Below are 17,713 nucleotides of genomic sequence, written 5' to 3' on the forward strand. Positions count from 1 at the left end.
CTTCATCCCTTTCAACTTTTTGCACTAAACAGTGTCATGTTATTGTATTACTATTATTATTATTATTACCTTAACTCACAATGACCAGTGGCCACTGCATGTCTGTCATAGCAAAAACATCTCAGGTCATTAAATCTGCATAAAAGAGCGAGTTGAACGGTGTGAAGTGCGGATCGAAACAAAGCTGGATGTTAGTGAATGCCCATTTTAAGAGAAGTGCAAGAGGATTTGAAACCTCAAAGTCATAAAGGACAGAGGGCAACTTTAGGTCGTCATCTGAGAGCAGGGGATTTTCTTTACAGTGAATGCCATCCCAAAAAGTGGCATAACTTCCATATTGTGATGCTGAAGTCCCCTTTACTTCTTCTAGTACATCTGTTTTCTCAACAACTCTTCTGAAATGGAGAGAGTTGGCTCATACTGTCAGGGTTATGTTCTGTTAAGTCTTTGTTTTCATTGTGTTCAGATTCTGTTTGCCTGTTTTTCCTTTGACCCAGTTTTCCTCTGTTTCATTGATTTATCTAATTGACCTGTCCCTCGCTAATGAACTCATCGGCTCCTTTGTTTGCCCTCATGTATAAGCCCTCAGTTTCAGTTTGTTCCTTGTCCTGTATTGTTTGTTCTGAGTGTTTAACATTTATGTTAAAGTTATCTTCTATGTGTTTCCTTGTTTGAATCTACTATTAAAGACTCTTGAGTTTCTCCTTCTGCATGCACTGTTACAGCCGCCTAACTAGGGGTGTGCGATATGACGATTTTTGATCGTGGACGATTAAAAAGTCTCCACGATCTGCTTTTGAAGAAATATCGTAGAATCGTGCATTATATCTGTTCTGGCGCCTCTGTCCCAACATACTGAACAACGCGACGTATATTCACATAAAATGTTAACGCAGCGGAACGGGACACTGCAGTTCACAAAAGTTCACAATTTGCATGTGCTTTAATGCCTTGTCGGTTAAACATTTAATTTGCGTAGGCCTACTGATGCGCAGTTTCTCAGCACGTAGATGTGAAGCTCACATGCACTAAAAGCCTGTCTACCAGCGCCTGGATACTGGACTAACTGTACGTTCACACCGCCGCCGACTTGAGCTGCAAAGAAGCTCTGGCCGCCCTGTCAAGGACGCTTGTCAAAAAGTACGGGGAAGCTTGTTGACGCTTTGGCCGCTCTGAAGTCTGTGTCACACCATGAAATGTAAACAGAAAAAACAAGCAATACACTGACACAAGAAACCTTTTATAATGACAGCATTTTTATAACCGTTTTGGTCACATTTGGTCGGGGGAAAAAAATATTTTGATTAATATGCGCGAGGGAGAGAGCGCAAGACGTGTTGTTTGAAGACAGTGAAGGTGAGTGCGCGCGCGCGGCCAGGGCTCTCTCTCTTTTGTAACTGGTGTGGTCCCTATATGAAAATAACGTCATCATAAATGATAGGAAACCCAGCAACAGCGATTATCAGTTTCTCCTCCATTTTCTCGGAACTAATGTTTTGGTAGGAACGAAAGTTTACATCGTATGTTTCTTCGGAATCAGCCAGCGCGAAGGACGTCTATATTCTGATTGGTTGCTGGCGTTTGCCGCTGAACCGCGTCATAACTCATTACCATAAAGTTGAGATACTTTCAACTTTTTGATTGACGCTCAAAACGCTCAAAACGCGACGCCGATGGATTTGACGCTCCTTGCAGCTGAGAGAAGCCAGCTTCCATTGAAAATGAATGACTTCCGGTAACTTTGGAACTTTGCCATTTTTTTTTTTTTTTTTTTACCTAAGGATTTGTTTTTAAAATATGGACATTAGATTGGCTGTAATGCTAAGTCTCAAAATAGTAAAACCAACATAAAAAGAATCGTGATAAAACCGTGAATCGTGATTTTCCTGAAAAAAATCGTGATATGATATTTTTGCCATATCGCCCACCCCTACGCCTAACTATGACACACACATGCATGTCCGCTTTGGTTTGATGAAGTTTTCAACGGGTTTCACAAACGCCAAATTGTGCTCGATATTTGTCTTCCTTTGTTTATCAGTTGACAGTTTTGCATGTTTAGTTGTGGATCTGAAAAGTTTGTTACTCTCTGATACTCACTGAAAAAAAGTGTGTTGGATTTACATGATTTAATCATATGTCAGTTTCACCATAACTTATTCAAATTAAGTTATTTTTAGGGCTGCAACAACTAATCGATAAAATCGATAATAATCGATTATGAAAATCGTTGTCAACGAATGTCATTGTCGATTAGTTGGTCTGCTCACGTCACGGGGAGCGTTACTGATGACGTCACTTTCATGACAACGCAGTCACGCGAAATGGCAGAGAGTAATCGGAGAGAAACATCAGCACGGCAAGCAAAAACTGTATATTCTCATTATATGAAGATGTGAAAATGGTATAGTCTAGTTTAATTCAATGTGTAAACAGCTTTGTTTACTAACTTCGGGACAGTCACACTAGATCTATTTTGTATCGAGCATCAGGTTGCGCAATCAGTTCGCTCACAACATAAGTGATGGATTAAAATAGCGCTACCGCAGAAATAGGTTAAATTAAATGGTGTTTACAAAGTGAAGCACTAAATATAAAGGCAGTTAATAACAGCAGCAGTAAAATATTGTTTTTTAGTCACTGTAGTCAGTGGTTTTCAGCGAATGCTTGTGCAGTAATACATCATTTTTCCTGTACTTTTAACCAAGCCTGTTGTCAGCTGCGTACCTCCATTCCGCTCTCTTTAGCTATTTGTCTACTATGTAAGGGATAATCCCGCTTATTACATGGCTACCCACCAAATAAATCAATAATTTTACACAAAATATTGATTTAAAAAGGAGTTTATTGATTTAAAAATGATTGTATTGCTTCCGCTAAAGAAAATAGTCCGTTCCGTCTCTACGGTTAGAATCCTGCGTCCATAGCAACGCTCTGTTTTTCTGGTGTGTTATATGGCGCTTTTCCACTGCATGGTACGGTACGGCTCGGTTCGGTACGGCACGCTTTGGCGCTTTTCCACTGCATGGTACGGTACGGCTCGGTTCGGTACGGCACGCTTATGGCGCATTTCCACTGCATGGTACGGTACGGTACGGCTCGCTTCGGCTCGCTTTAAATGGTACCACCTCTGTTGAGGTTCCAAGCGTACCGTACCGGTACTAAAATGTGACGTGAAAACACTGAAGATCACTGATTGGTCAGACAGAATCGTCACTACCAGTGTCATTGTATTTGCGACACGAGACCATGCACGAGACAAACCCGCTAGATTTAAATAGCCAGTAGACAACAGCCAACGCTGTAGTGTCTTGCAGTTAAAAAGTTTCTTGTAAACTGTTTCTTGCAGTCAGGGGCGGCGCCGGATAATTTTTAACGCATGTGCTGAGGGCACACACACACACATATGTGTGTGTGTGTGTATATATATATATATATATATATATATATATATATATATATTATTATTATTATTAATAAATGAGCAAAACTTGGCCACAAAATATTTAATATTCAATTATTTTAATGATCACAATTAAAGTTTTAATTTTATTAAATTGAACAAGCGCAAAATTCAGCATTCAATCAAATATTCAAAAAGACTTAATGATAATGTTATTTCTCTCTATAGGCGCGTTTACTACGAATATGGCGATCGTTCATCTTTGCCAGACACTGACAGAAAACACTATTTTATAAATAAAAATCAGTGCACGCGTCCCCGGATTTACAAACGCACATTTACATTTACATTTACATTTATGCATTTGGCAGACGCTTTTATCCAAAGCGACTTACATTGCGTTATCCTATACATTTTTATACATAGGCATGTGTTGTTGGCACATCTTGCTTGTTGCACGCACATTATGTCGAAATAACGAGATATTGTGTTGAAATAACATTATTATTATTAAGTCTTTTTGAATATTTGATTGAATGCTGAATTTTGCGCTTGTTCAATTTAATAAAATTATAGGCCTATATATAGCCTATATATACATACTATTAATAAATGAGCAAAACTTGGCCACAAATTATTTAATATTCAATTATTTTAATGATCACAATTAAAGTTTTAATTTTATTAAAACGCGTGCACTGATTTTTATTTATAAAATAGTGTTTTCTGTCAGTGTCTGTGCATGGCAAAGATGAAGTTGACGATCGCCATATTCGTAGTAAACGCGCCTATAGAGAGAAATGCACATAATGGATTACATAAGAGAGTAGCCTATTTCTTTTTGTTTTGAATTATTTCGTTTAAAGACATTTCAAGCTTTGTGTATTTGAGGATGAGATGCGCTCCAGTTAACGTACAATGCAAGTGACCGCTCGAGCGCCTCAATGATTAAATTGTCTATTTTGCATCTTATTCAATCCAGGCAATTGTTTGATGAAAAAATTATTAAAATTAAGATACAATTTATACAAAACGAAATTCACTTTAAAGAAAACAAAGTGAACAAAACTTAATGAAGTGGTCAAAATTATGTCTGACTCGCTCCATGTCTCTCTACTCGTCTCGTGCTGTTCACTTTTCATAATCAACATAGGCAGATGGAAAAAAATAACATAACATTAACATTAAATGCGCTTTTTTAATGGCAGTAATTTAAAACAGTACATTAGGCCTAGACTCTCTATTTGTAAAGATTGCTGCACATTCATTTAATTCTGAATTTTGCACACACAAGTTGAAAGGCATTTGTTCAAATCAAGTTCACGGATAATTGTGCGTGCATTTATTAATCATTACCCAGATAGCACACGTACGTCGGGCCGACGTTGGCCCGATGTACAAAGTTCCATCGGCACGACGTCGCTCAGAGATCGTTTGCTCATCGGCAATATGTCTCCTCGACGTCGGCCTTTGATCGAAAATGATCTCCGGCCGATGTTTGAACGATGCAAAGCTGTAAATCTTTTGGCAGCTCTGCATGGGTTTTATAGGACCTTTATTTATATAGGTCGGACCTTTCGGGCTACTCCTTAGACACCATGCGGTGCTTTCATTGACGCACGCACTTACGAACACACGCACGCACACACACACACACACACAGAGCGGAGATCGCGCTGCAACACTCACTCAGCAGCACATAAACTGTAGTCAACATTGCCCCGAGACTTAAATTGATAAAATAGCTTTGATACTGAACACATGCAACTTTCATCACTCAAAATGGCCATATTCAAGAAAAAAGTGGAGTAGTTTTACAGTTCCATCTTACCTTGCACTCTTTCAACGTTAAACTGATGGAATACATGCTCTGCTTCTGTGAACAGTAAACCCCGCCCTCTATGATTTGATTGGCTATCTATTTGGATGGTCGCTGTAAGGTAGACCAGCCTAAAATGTAACTTTTAAACCTTTTTTGCCATTCTAAAAACAGCGGAGAAAGAATTTCCAATACTGAATTTCCAGTTTGGCCATTTCTAACTATTGACATACTATTGTTATTATTGATATAATTATAGACTTGTCCCCCTCAATGTCTATGTACTATACAGCCCTGGAGTTACTTGACTATCCAATATGAAAAAAGTAGGCTATACTGACATTGAAAAATATCTTCTTAATGTTGTGTGTAACTGTCTCTAGTATAATGAACAGACACAATTCAAGTTAAGACATTTTAATGACACCAGAAAGAACTCCAGGAGAAAAGGGATCAAAAAGGAACAGCAACAATGTAGAGAAGGATTCTACCTGGCAACCTGTAACAGAGTGAAAAAGCAGTTAGGACTAAAGCTAAGAATAAAATTGTCATTACACTGGATAATATAATTAAAAATCTAACAACAATCAAAGGTACATCAGCTGGCAAACCATTTAATAGTTTAATAGGTTTAATAGTCTATTTAAAGGGAATGATTGTGGTGGGGAGTTTGCTCAAACTACGGCAGCGATACAGCGAATAGTTGTTCTAAAAGACGGCGCCGTCCGCGGAGTGCTTTCAAAGGCCAGTGAAAGCAGAATGTCAGTTAAGTTGTAAGTAGACGCTAACTGTTTCTCATGGGTTCGTATGGTATTTGAAACATTTACAGGTGTAAGTCTGTGATTTTATTGCCATCCGAATCCATAATGTCAGTGTTTTTTCTCACCCAACCCGCGTACATTTCTGAATTGCTTTTATAAAGAACACCGCTTTCTCACATAACGCAGTGAAGCAGCCCCTGCACGAGTGAATAATTGATTCTCGAGCCACCGATATCAGCAGATTCAGCAGCATCGCCACGGGCAGCACTGGGTAACGTCACACATAAGAAGGAATATCTTTAGCAGCTTTCTAAGGTATGGTTCGGGGAACACGCCTATAAGTGGTATCCCTTTAGTTAACCTGTTAAGCTGCAACCCCACTTTTGAAAAATCCCCAGAAATGACATACCCAAACTGAAACAGATACAGTTCATGAACCCTTTGTACTAAAAACACAAGTATGATCTCATTTGAAAGCTGACACCTGGCAGTTTATTGTAAATGTAGAATTAATTATTGTCATAATGAAAAAAATTGTTATAAATAGCTTTCTAAGGTATGGTTCGGGGAACACGCCTATAAATGGTATACCTTTAGTTAAGTTATACCTTAAGAGTCTTCGTAGCATGCTAAGAGACAACGCTATCGGGAAACGCAGCCCAGGTGTTTATGAATGAGACACTGAATTAATTGGTTTTAAAGTGTTTGAATTAATGATTCAAATGAGTATCTTTTTTTTAAATAGACTAGAACATGTTATTCTGATGTATGTGATCTCCATTTTAAAGAAAACAAAAACGATTTTAAACCAAATAGATTCTCAGTTTACCCTGAATTAGGGGCCGTTCACATATCGCGTCTAAAAACGTGTGGAAAGCGCTCTCTCCTTTCTAAAAGGACTTGCGCTCCCGTGGCGTCTGTCGTTGCTATGCAACCATGAACTGCGCTCTCCATGATGACAAGGAAGTATCAGCAAAGGAATAATTGATTTCTAGCCCTCGCATTAGCTTTACTACTAGATATATTTATGGAGATGAGAAATAAAAACTCGCCCTGTACAGCTATGATCAGCTGTTCGGCCGAGTTTTCCATGTTGTTACGGAAAGGCCAAAGCTGATCGGTTGGTTTTTGTCACATGACCTGCGGTGCGCTTGTGGCATTCTGAAAAGTTGAGATGTTTTCATCTCACTGTGGCATATGTGCGCCTGGAAAAACGAGCACGCCGCATCGCATGCGCGTCACTTCTATGGTATTACCGGTGTTGTCACACTTGATTAACTGGTGGGGAAATATCCGAACGTATGACTTACAGAAGGTACAATTAACTAAGAATGTTTCAGGAAACACGTATTAACAATAAGGTACAGCTTAAGGTATAACTTAGGAACGACGTAGCATTAAGAAGGTTTCGGGAAATTCAGCCCTTATCATAATTAATAACGTGTTTCCTGAAACGTTCTTAGTGTTGCGCTTTTATTGAGCAGGTCATGCAATAACATAAATTAGTTATTTACACCAATAATGTGATGCGGCTGCTGGGAAATCTGGTGAGTTTTGGAGGTGGAGCATTGAAGAGAGGGGTGTGTTTGTTTGGGTTCATTCCAAATATCAACAGTGTCCAACAGCGTTTTTGAAATATCGCTTACCCCACCTTAATATCTGGCAGTTTTGTGTCCATCTATAGTTGCCATCATCTGAAGTCTTCACAAGTGAGGCTGGATCCAAACTGGAGCTGCTATAATCTCTAGTGAACTTGCTGAGCATCCTGATATAGAAACAGGGAAACAACAGGAGAAAGATTAGCATAGCTGCAGTTCATATTATTTCAGGCAAAAGATGATCATGTGCACTTTTTACTATTTCATCACATATTAACTGTAAAACAAGATTATGAGATGTGTTAATTGAATGCTTGGCTAAAGAGTTGTGTCTTTAGTCTAGATTTAAATTGGGAGAGTGTGTCTGAGCCCCGAACATTATCAGGGAGGTTATTTATGTAAGTAAAAGAGTAGCAAAACTCGAGAGCATAAAGATGTGAATTTGAGAACTTGTCCCCTGTAAAATACAAGTCCAAAGTTGAATTTAAAGATTTGCACACGCAGAACGTGACTTAACGCATAGACAGTGATATTAAAATAAATAAATGATAACTCAGTAAACACCATACTAATTAAAAATAGACTGCTATGTACAGTTAAGCGTTTTCCTCACATAGAAAACTGGTAGAAAACGCTTAAAGGTCCCATGGCATGAAAATTTCACTTTATGAGGTTTTTCAACATTAATATGAGTTCCCCTAGCCTGCCTATGGTCCCCCAGTGGCTAGAAATTGTGATAGGTGTAAACCAAGCCCTGGGTATCCTGCTCTGCCTTTGAGAAAATGAAAGCTGGTAATAATCATAAATGTTTCTTGAGCGTCAAATCATCAAATTAGAATGATTTCTGAAGGATCATATGAAGCTGTGATGCTGAAAATTCAGTTTTGATCACAGGAATTAATTACATTTTACAATATATTCACATAGAAAACAGTTATTTAAAATTTGTTATTTCACAATATTATTGTCTTGGTGAACATAAGAGACTTCTTTCAAAACACAATTTTTTTACCAACACAATTAGTGTATGTTTGACATTAGTGTATGTTTGAAGTTTTACTTACTAATCATATGGTTCATAGCGCCTTAGAGATGATGATCCGAGATGATGATCCGCCCAACTCTGCTACGGTGGAGGCCAGGGCATCAACATTGAAGGATCTAGGAACACAACAATCCATTTGTCACAGAGCCAAACAATATTATTATATAATGCCAGGTTTATTACAAGTAAGAAGCTATAGCTAAGCTATATATAAGCTACAGCAGAGGTGAAATGCTTTTCTGAGATGAGTTTCTGAATCTATTTGACCTGCATCTGGGCATGGAGTACCTACGGCCTGAGGGAAGTAGCTTGAACTGGCAGGACAAAGGATGACTAGGGTCAGCTGCCTTCTTTGCCACTCTGTTGAAGTAAATGTGTGAGAGAGGGGGAAAGTTAATGCCTGCAATCTTGCTACATGTCCTAACAATACTCTCTAATTGTTTTTTGTTTTTTGTAGACAAGGAACCAAACCAGCAGATAAAACAGAAGGTTAAAACAGACTCAATAAAACAAGAATAAAACATTCTCATCAAAGTGGGGTCAATGTTAAAATTCCTCAGTCTACGGTAAAAATACATTCGCTGGTGGGCTTTGGCACAAACAGCATCAGTGTGTGATTCAAAACATAGCTTACTATCAATTATTGTGCCATGGTACTTGTATTCTTGTACTACCTCAATAGGTTGGCCATTAATGATAGTGAGGGGAAGAGGGGGGCTCTGTTTCCTAAAATCAATAATTAATTCTTTAGTTTTGGATTTCCTACCTGTATTTCCTACTTCTCTGGCAGCAGCAGCTTTCTTCAGAAATGTTGAAGTCGTGGAGCTTTCCCTCTATTATGGGTTATTTTGTTGCTGCTGAAATCACAGAACATTTTTTTTTATCAAATTTGTGTTTACCACTGAGCTAACGAAGTTTCAACCAATTTTATCACTCCATGTAAGTGACGTCACCGATTACATACGTTTATGTTTACGTTTGTGTAAAATAAATTAGCTCACTTCCAAGTAAAACCTTTACAAAACCTCTCATATACACAAAAGAGGTGATTAAAAGCCCAAACTTTCATAAACAAAAGCTCAACCGAGTTAACTTTAACGTTAGCTTAACTTAACTTACCTCTTCTGAAAACGGTTGAGATGCTAACGGACTTTTTCCGAAGACACGAAGGAAAGCCATGTCTATAAAAGTAAATATTCAACATAAGCGTATCAATTACAAGTAAGAGAAGTGTCAAGAACAGTTGTGTGTATTATCCGTGTGATTTTAGAGACTAATATCACCTGAAAGCAGTGAAAACAACAGCGAGAGAGGGAGTTTTCTTGCTTACCAGTCGCAGTGGTCCCGCGGCGTTTCCATGGCAACTCTGCGCCGCGGCCGCTCCAGTGTTTGAAAGCGACTTGAAAGTTCACGCGCACAACGCGACATCGGCCTCCCGTATAGTGGGCCGACCAAAAGCCGACGTAACGGAGCTGGGAAATAGAGCACTGTCTGACAAGAGATCTGCCTACGCCTGGCCGACGCCTTTGCGATGTTATAGGGAGGGAGGCCGACGCTCGATGTTAGGCCAACGTCGGCTCGACGTACCTGTGCTATCTGGGTATGATACTAAAATCATAACAAAGTAGGCTATGCTATGTACAAAAAATCAGATGAGCCCAGAATATGAACGCAACGTTTAATTACACGTTAAGAATTTTCCTTCCATATAGTAAACCATTATAAGAACGTTTAATTTAATTTAAAAACATCCACATGCCGAGAATCAAGAGCACCATCCACTGTGTTGTGCGTTTGAAATGTGGCGCGTTTACGATGATGTCATGGCAGTAGGCGGCAACTATAACGATCAGTCCCACCCATTTTGAAGCGGTACTAACTGCAATGGAAAAGCAACCGAGCTAAAGCGAACCGAACCGTGCCGTACCGAGTCGAGTCGTACCACGCAGTGGAAAAGCGAAGCGAGCCGAACCGTTCCGCGCCGAGTCGAACCGTACCGAGACGAACCGTGCCGTACCATGCAGTGGAAAAGCGCCAATAGGCTACTTCGCAGCGGTCTGTTATCAAGAAATAACAGATCGCATTCTACATTGGAATTCAAAATCTGCTGCTTAATATCTTATTACAAACATGTTTGTGTCCTAATTTCATAATGTGAAGTTTATATGAGCAGCGCAACTCAATATTTTGTTTTGTTTATTTATATTTTGGATATTTAAAGAAGTTTTACTGTTTAAAAACTGGACAAACTTTTGTGTTTGGGGTTTAAAATGTAAAAATTAAAGATTATATTAGTAAAACTTAGTGTGTGGCTTTTGCACTTTTTAAAGTACACTTTTACACATAAATACCCTGATTTAGGGTTTTATTTAGTTATAAACAAAAATCAAATTGAATTTTTTTTAAAAACTATCCGATTAATCGATTAATCGAAAAAATAATCGTCCGATTAATCGATTATCAAAATAATCGTTAGTTGCAGCCCTAGTTATTTTACATCTCAAATTGATTATATGATATTGACATCATTTCATTTATTCAATATTATAATTTTGTCACATCACTAGCCAGCTTGATATATGCTATGGTCTGCTCCATGTTTTTCCAATGTTTTTCCAACTGACGGTCACTACACCATGAAGTGAAAACTCTCCACTTCAATGCATAAAGTTTCCTCATGGAAGGAGCTCTGGAATGTAGAATGGTCCACAACCTCAGTTGAGAGACCCGTCCCTATGAGCTGGGCCCCCTTAGAGGCCAAGCCCACAGGTTCCACAGATCTGGTCGGGGGTGAACAATCGAGCCCCCTGCTTGGGACAGAAGGTTCCTCCTGACGGGTAGCTCCAGTGGAGGCCCGCCAAGGAGAGACACTAGATCGGGGGAACCATACTTGGCCCGGCCACCGCGGCTCTATAAGAAGTAGGCAAACCTGGTCACTGCGATATACAGCGATATACACACACAGACATACTGGGTTTGGGTTTGACTTTAACCAAGCCAATGATTGAGCATCTGAGTACAATTTATACCACAGTAAAAGAGCTTCAGCAGATGAATGTGGATTCTGTTCAAAATAAGGAAATACAGAAAAGCGTGAGATCCATTAAAATGGAGAGAATTGCCAAACCTCTCAAACTGCATGAGCAACTAAAAGGCACAATCGATACTCTATCACAAAATCTTGATCATTACAAAATCACAGTCAAAAAACACACACACACAGCAAGTCAAAAGCAGAACAAATCAAATCAGAAACTTTGAAATTGATTCCTCAGATGAGAGAAACAGCGGATCAATTTCAGGAGACTCTGAATGAAATTAAACATGCCAAAGAATATATTAACAAATTAGATTAGTGAACAGATCTGTCTGGTATTATTATCAATAATACTCTAAACTGAAATCTTTAAACATGTGTATTTAATGATGTATAAAATCCTGCAGAAAGTGTGCAGTCTTTGAAAGCAGTGAATTCTGAATTATAGAAGTTTACATATTCTGGGATTTTCTACTGTAGATCTGATGATTTCAGGGCTAGAAACTCTCACATTACAGCAGAGCTTTTCTCTTATCAGAAAATAGTGACGAAAATTAGATAAAATTTACTTTTAAATTACTTCCATGTCCTGGCGAGCCAGCGCTCCACATCTATCAAAAATAAATATACAGCAAGTTTCTTGTGAAAATAAGCAACAAGAGATACAATGGATACCATGTGCTCCTAATGTACTCAACAATGAGTTCGGTATAAAACATAAATTATCCATCAACTCTATGGGCCCTATCTTGCACCCAGCGCAATTGACTTTGTACACTGACGCATGTATCATTCCTATTTTGCACCCGCGCAAAGCGGACTTTTCCCTCCACAGAAGCACGTCGGTTAACTAGCAAATACACTTGCGCTCCCCGGGGCGGTTCAGCGCAAAGAGGAGGCGTGTTCCGGCGCAAACTTTCCCTCATGCTATTTTGCAGGTTTAGAAAACAATTCCGCCAGTGACCAGGAAAAACCTAGTCTAAAGTCAGTGGCGCGTTGGGCATGTTATTCATGCTATTTTAAGGGCGCATGCTTGGCCATAATCAATGTAGCGTGTGCACAACGCGCATTACAATTTGATGCTCTCATCTACACAGAAGCAGCCGTTTTCATTTTTGCAAATCATACATTATTACTAGGAAAAATATTAGGTCTTGTAGGTCTTGATAAGCCTAGGGCTTCTACATATCCCTTTACGAACAGTGTGATTATTATGCAAAAAAAAAAAAAAAGGTTTTGTTTTTCTTGATTTTGTTTTATTTTTATTGATGGATATTTAATGTGTTGCTGTCTTTGGTTTAATTTATTTTTTAATTGTTCGAAATAAAGATTTCATTCATTTATTCATATTAATACACGAGGGAAATCATTGTTGTGTCCATGAAGATGTGAAAATAAAATAGGCATAAATCTAGCTTACACATTTAATCATACGCCCAAATTATCATACGCCTGTTTAACCGAAGCTAATTTGGGTGTGTTTGTTTCTCCATCCCCAATGTTACTTCTCTGTGTTTTACGGCCGTGACGAGGACGTCGGTCTCCTCGGCTGTGAACCGCTCCTGGCGCGCGCCTGGCAAATCCGCCGTTATAATAGGAATCCGCTTAGAAAAAGCGCGCCTGCTCTTAAAGGGAATGTGAGATGTCGCTCTGATTGGTTTATTTCACGTTACGCCCAAACCACACCTATGAATAATGAAGCTACTTCAGACCAACCCCTTTTAGATTTGCGTCGGGCGCAAGAGTCATTTATCCCGCCGGGAAAATAGCAACAGCGCCGAGACCCGCCCACAAAGTTACTTGCGCTTTGCGCTTTGACACTTGCGTTTCAGATCGTTAAAATAGGGCCCTATATCTCTTATGACTCAAATATGAAATAAAATAATTTTAAAAGAACAATTTTGACCGAAATGAAATCATCCCTGACAACATTTTATTTCTGTTCGACCGGAGAGAGATTTTCCACCTACCATTCTCCTCAACAGCGTTCGTAAAGCTGAGGAGAAAATGGCCGACTCCACTCTTAGCTTACCCTAGTCGCCTGTAGGTGTCCCCATATCCCTTTCTTTTAGATGCATGAACTTTCATGGTTAGTTCGACTCTGTTCTGATGGCTGGAGTGCAGATCGTGGCCTGCTGGCCCTGGGCCGGAGAGAGCACACAGAGCAAATGATGGGAGTTGCGATGGACTTCTTCTGCATTGAAAGAAGATGTTGAACTCCTGAGGTTGTCCTTAATTCTGTTCTGGTTGAGCGAGTCCTCTCTCTCCTGAATGAGCACATGGATGGTTCTGAGTCGAGGCCTGCTACCCTGGGGCCTGCTGAGGCCACGCTGGACAGCACGACACCCTGAACATACAGAGAAGGCCAAGAGTTGATCGTTGCCCATTCAGTGATGGTAAGGTTGCAGTTTTCTTCTGAGTTGGATTGAAGAAATTACAGTCTGACTCCTTTGGGAGAGTGAAAGCATAGCAGGCGGTGGTCACATCCTGCCGGGGCATTTGGGCTATTAATCCAACTTATCTGATCACGGTCATGGTAACTAAGACCTTCTGGCCCTTGTTGGGGGGATGGGACCACAGATCCCAGAGTGAGATTTAATTATTATTTGTTAAATTATAACAAATACTTGCGTCTGATTTGTCTCAGTCGTTACAGTTCTCAGGCCACCAAACAATCATTGTTGCATAAATTCCCTGTTATTACTGTAAAGCGGCTTTGTTAAAAGCTCTATATAAATAAAGGTGACGTGACTTGACTTGCAACAAGTCAAGTCAAGTCAAGTCAAGTATATTTGTATAGCGCTTTTCACAATACAGATCGCATCAAAGCAGCTTCACAGTATTAAATTAAAATAATACAACAAGGTTTGTTTCTAGTGGAATTTATTGATAAAATCAAATTAGATATCCCCAGAATATCCCCAACTGAGCAAGCCAAAGGCAACAGTGGCAAGGAACCGAAAAACTCCATCAAGTGACCTAATGGTGTCCTAAAACTCCATCAGGTGACCCAATGGAGAAAAAAAAAACCTTGGGAGAACCCAGGCTCAGTCGGGGGCCAGTTCTCCTCTGGCGTTTATTAACTAGAGGCCGGATTGTAATTTGAACTGTAAGATTAAAAATATTATATGAATGCCTGGCTGAAGAGATGCGACTTTAATCTAGTTTTAAACTGGGAGAGCGAGTCTGAGCAACGAACAGTATCAGGAAGGCTATTCCAGAGTTTTGGAGCTAAATGTGAAAATGCTCTCCCTCCTTTGGTGGTTCTGGATATCCTAGGTATGACCAGAAGCCTTAAATTAAGTGATCTTAAAGAGCGTGATGGATTATAGGGCGATAGAAGATCCGTTAAATAGACTGGAGCTAAGCCGTTTAGGGCTTTATAAGTCAGTAGCAATACCTTGTAATTAATACGGAACTTTATAGGTAACCAATGCAGTGATGATAAAATCGGTGTTATATGATCATATTTTCTTGATCTACTAAGAACTCTAGCGGCTGCATTCTGGACTAACTGTAGCTTGTTTATTGAGGATGCAGGACAACCGGCTAATAAAGCATTACAGTAATCTAGTCTCGAGGTCATGAATGCATGAACTAACTTTTCTGCATCAGAAACTGATAGCATATTACGTAGCTTAGCAATATTTCTAAGGTGGAAAAAGGCGGTTTTTGTAACATAAGAAATATGATTTTTGAAAGACAGGTTGCAATCGAGTATAACACCCAGGTCTTTTACTGTAGAGGATAAAGTAACCGGACATCCTACTATATTAAAGTTGTATTGCGAGAGGTTTTGCGGGTGGTTTTTTGAACCGATAAGTAGTACCTCTGTTTTGTCTGGATTTAATAAAAGAAAATTACGCGTCATCCAATCTTTTATATCGTTAACACACTCTGTCAATTTGGATAATTTAGCGTTTTCATCTGGCCGTGACGAAATATATATTTGAGTGTCATCAGCATAACAATGGAAACTAATTCCATGTTTCCTTATAATATTTCCAAGTGGCATCATATATACTGAGAATAATAGAGGGCCTAACACAGATCCCTGCGGCACTCCATAGTTTACTGGAGTTATGATCGATTTTTCTCCATTTAAACAGACAAAATGGTAGCGGTCAGATAAGTATGATCTGAACCAGCTTAATGCTTGTCCTTGAACACCAGTATAATTTTGTAGTCGATCTAAGAGTATTGTGTGATCTATAGTATCGAACGCAGCACTAAGATCAAGTAAAACTAGTATTGAGATACAAGCTAAAAGTAAATCATTTGTGATTTTAACGAGCGCAGTTTCAGTGCTATGGTGCGGCCTGAAACCAGACTGAAACTTTTCATAGATGTCATTTTCTTGCAAGAAAGAACACAATTGAGCGGACACCACTTTTTCTAATATTTTAGACATAAATGGAAGATTTGAAATGGGTCTATAATTTGCTAGATTATTATTATCTAATTGTGGTTTCTTAATGAGAGGTTTTATAACTGCCAGTTTAAATGTTCTTGGAACATGACCTAAAGATAAAGACGAGTTAATAATATTGAGGAGAGGCTCTTCCACTACAGGTAACACTTCTTTCAGTAGCTTAGTTGGTATAGGATCTAATAAACATGTTGTAGTTTTAGATGAAGTGATAAGTTTATTTAACTCTCTTTGTTCTATAGTTGTAAAGCACTGTAACTGTTCTTGCGGGGTGATAATTGAGGCTGAATTATAAGGCGCAATTGAAGATTGAACGTTTACAATTGTGGTTCTGATGCTTTCTATTTTCTCAGTGAAGAACTTCATAAAATCATTACTACTGAACTGTAACGGGATATTTTGTTCGGGTGACGTCTGTTTATTTGTTAGTCTAGCCACGGTGTTATATAAAAACCTTGGATTATTTTGGTTATTTTCTATTAGTTTGCGGAGATCCTCAGCCCTGGCCGCTTTTAGGGCCTTTTTATAACGTGACATACTGTCTTTCCATGCGATTCTAAAGACCTCTAAATTAGTTTGTTTCCATTTACGCTCTAAAATACGGGTTTCTCTCTTTAGAACACGCGTAGTATTGTTGTACCATGGTGCTTTAATTTTCTCTCTCACCTTTTTTAATTTAATAGGTGCAACAACATCCAATGTTCTAGAGAGAATAGTGCTCATAGTGCTAGTTAGTTCTTCTAGTTCATCTGTTTGTTTGGGTTCAGGCAGCAGCTGAGACAGATTAGATAAGCAATTTGAGAAATTATCTATGGTGGATGGAAGGATTGTTCTGCCTGGTTGATAACGCGGCGCCGTGTGACATATTACAGCAGTACGTAATATGCAAGTTACCATGTAATGGTCAGTGACTTCATCACTTTGCGGTATAATATCTATATCGGTTGGATCGGCTCCATGTGATATAATTAAATCGAGTGTATGATTAAGACGATGAGTTGGTCCGGTGACGTTTTGCTTGACCCCAAATTAATTTAATAAATCTGTAAACGCAGCCCCTAACGCATCATTTGGATTATCTACGTGTATGTTAAAATCTCCAACAATTAATGCTTTATCGACATTGACTAATAGGTCTGAGAGAAAATCCGCAAACTCTTTTAGGAAATCAGCGTAAGGCCCAGGCGGTCTATATACGGTAGCCAAGGCTAGAGATAATAGGGATGTTTTTCTAACATCTAAGAGCGTAACATTTAGTACAAGTACTTCAAACGAAATAAACTTATAACCCGCTTTCTGAGTAACATTTAGAATATCTCTATAGATTGTTGCAACACCACCGCCACGACCAATCAGACAGGGCTCATGCTTATAGGAGTATCCAGGAGGAGCAGACTCATTTAGACCGAAATAATCATTTGGTTTAAGCCAGGTTTCAGTAAGGCAAAGTACATCGAAGCTATTATCTGTGACTAATTAATTTACAATAACTGCCTTAGGTGTGAGTGATCTAATGTTTAGAAGACCTAGCTTTAGAAATTGTTTTTGTTTACTAATAGCAACATTTTCTGTTTTAATAACAATTAGATTTTTCCTAGATCCTGCAGTAGATTTATTATTT

General features: G+C 39.0%; 1 long non-coding RNA gene across 1 annotated transcript; it reads right to left on the bottom strand.

Annotated features, from left to right (window-relative positions):
* Window positions 1-5,608: 5,608 nt before the first annotated feature.
* On the bottom strand, window positions 5,609-10,182 carry LOC311288645. Its single transcript, XR_014626966.1, has 7 exons — window positions 9,957-10,182; window positions 9,746-9,807; window positions 9,393-9,483; window positions 8,919-8,986; window positions 8,646-8,742; window positions 7,635-7,748; window positions 5,609-5,721 (listed from the first exon to the last, which is right to left on the bottom strand). It is a non-coding gene; the product is annotated as an uncharacterized lncRNA (long non-coding RNA).
* Window positions 10,183-17,713: the final 7,531 nt, after the last annotated feature.

This window comes from Rutilus rutilus, assembly GCF_951802725.1.
Source record: "Rutilus rutilus genome assembly, chromosome: 3".
In the NCBI taxonomy this organism is placed as follows: domain Eukaryota; kingdom Metazoa; phylum Chordata; class Actinopteri; order Cypriniformes; family Leuciscidae; genus Rutilus; species Rutilus rutilus.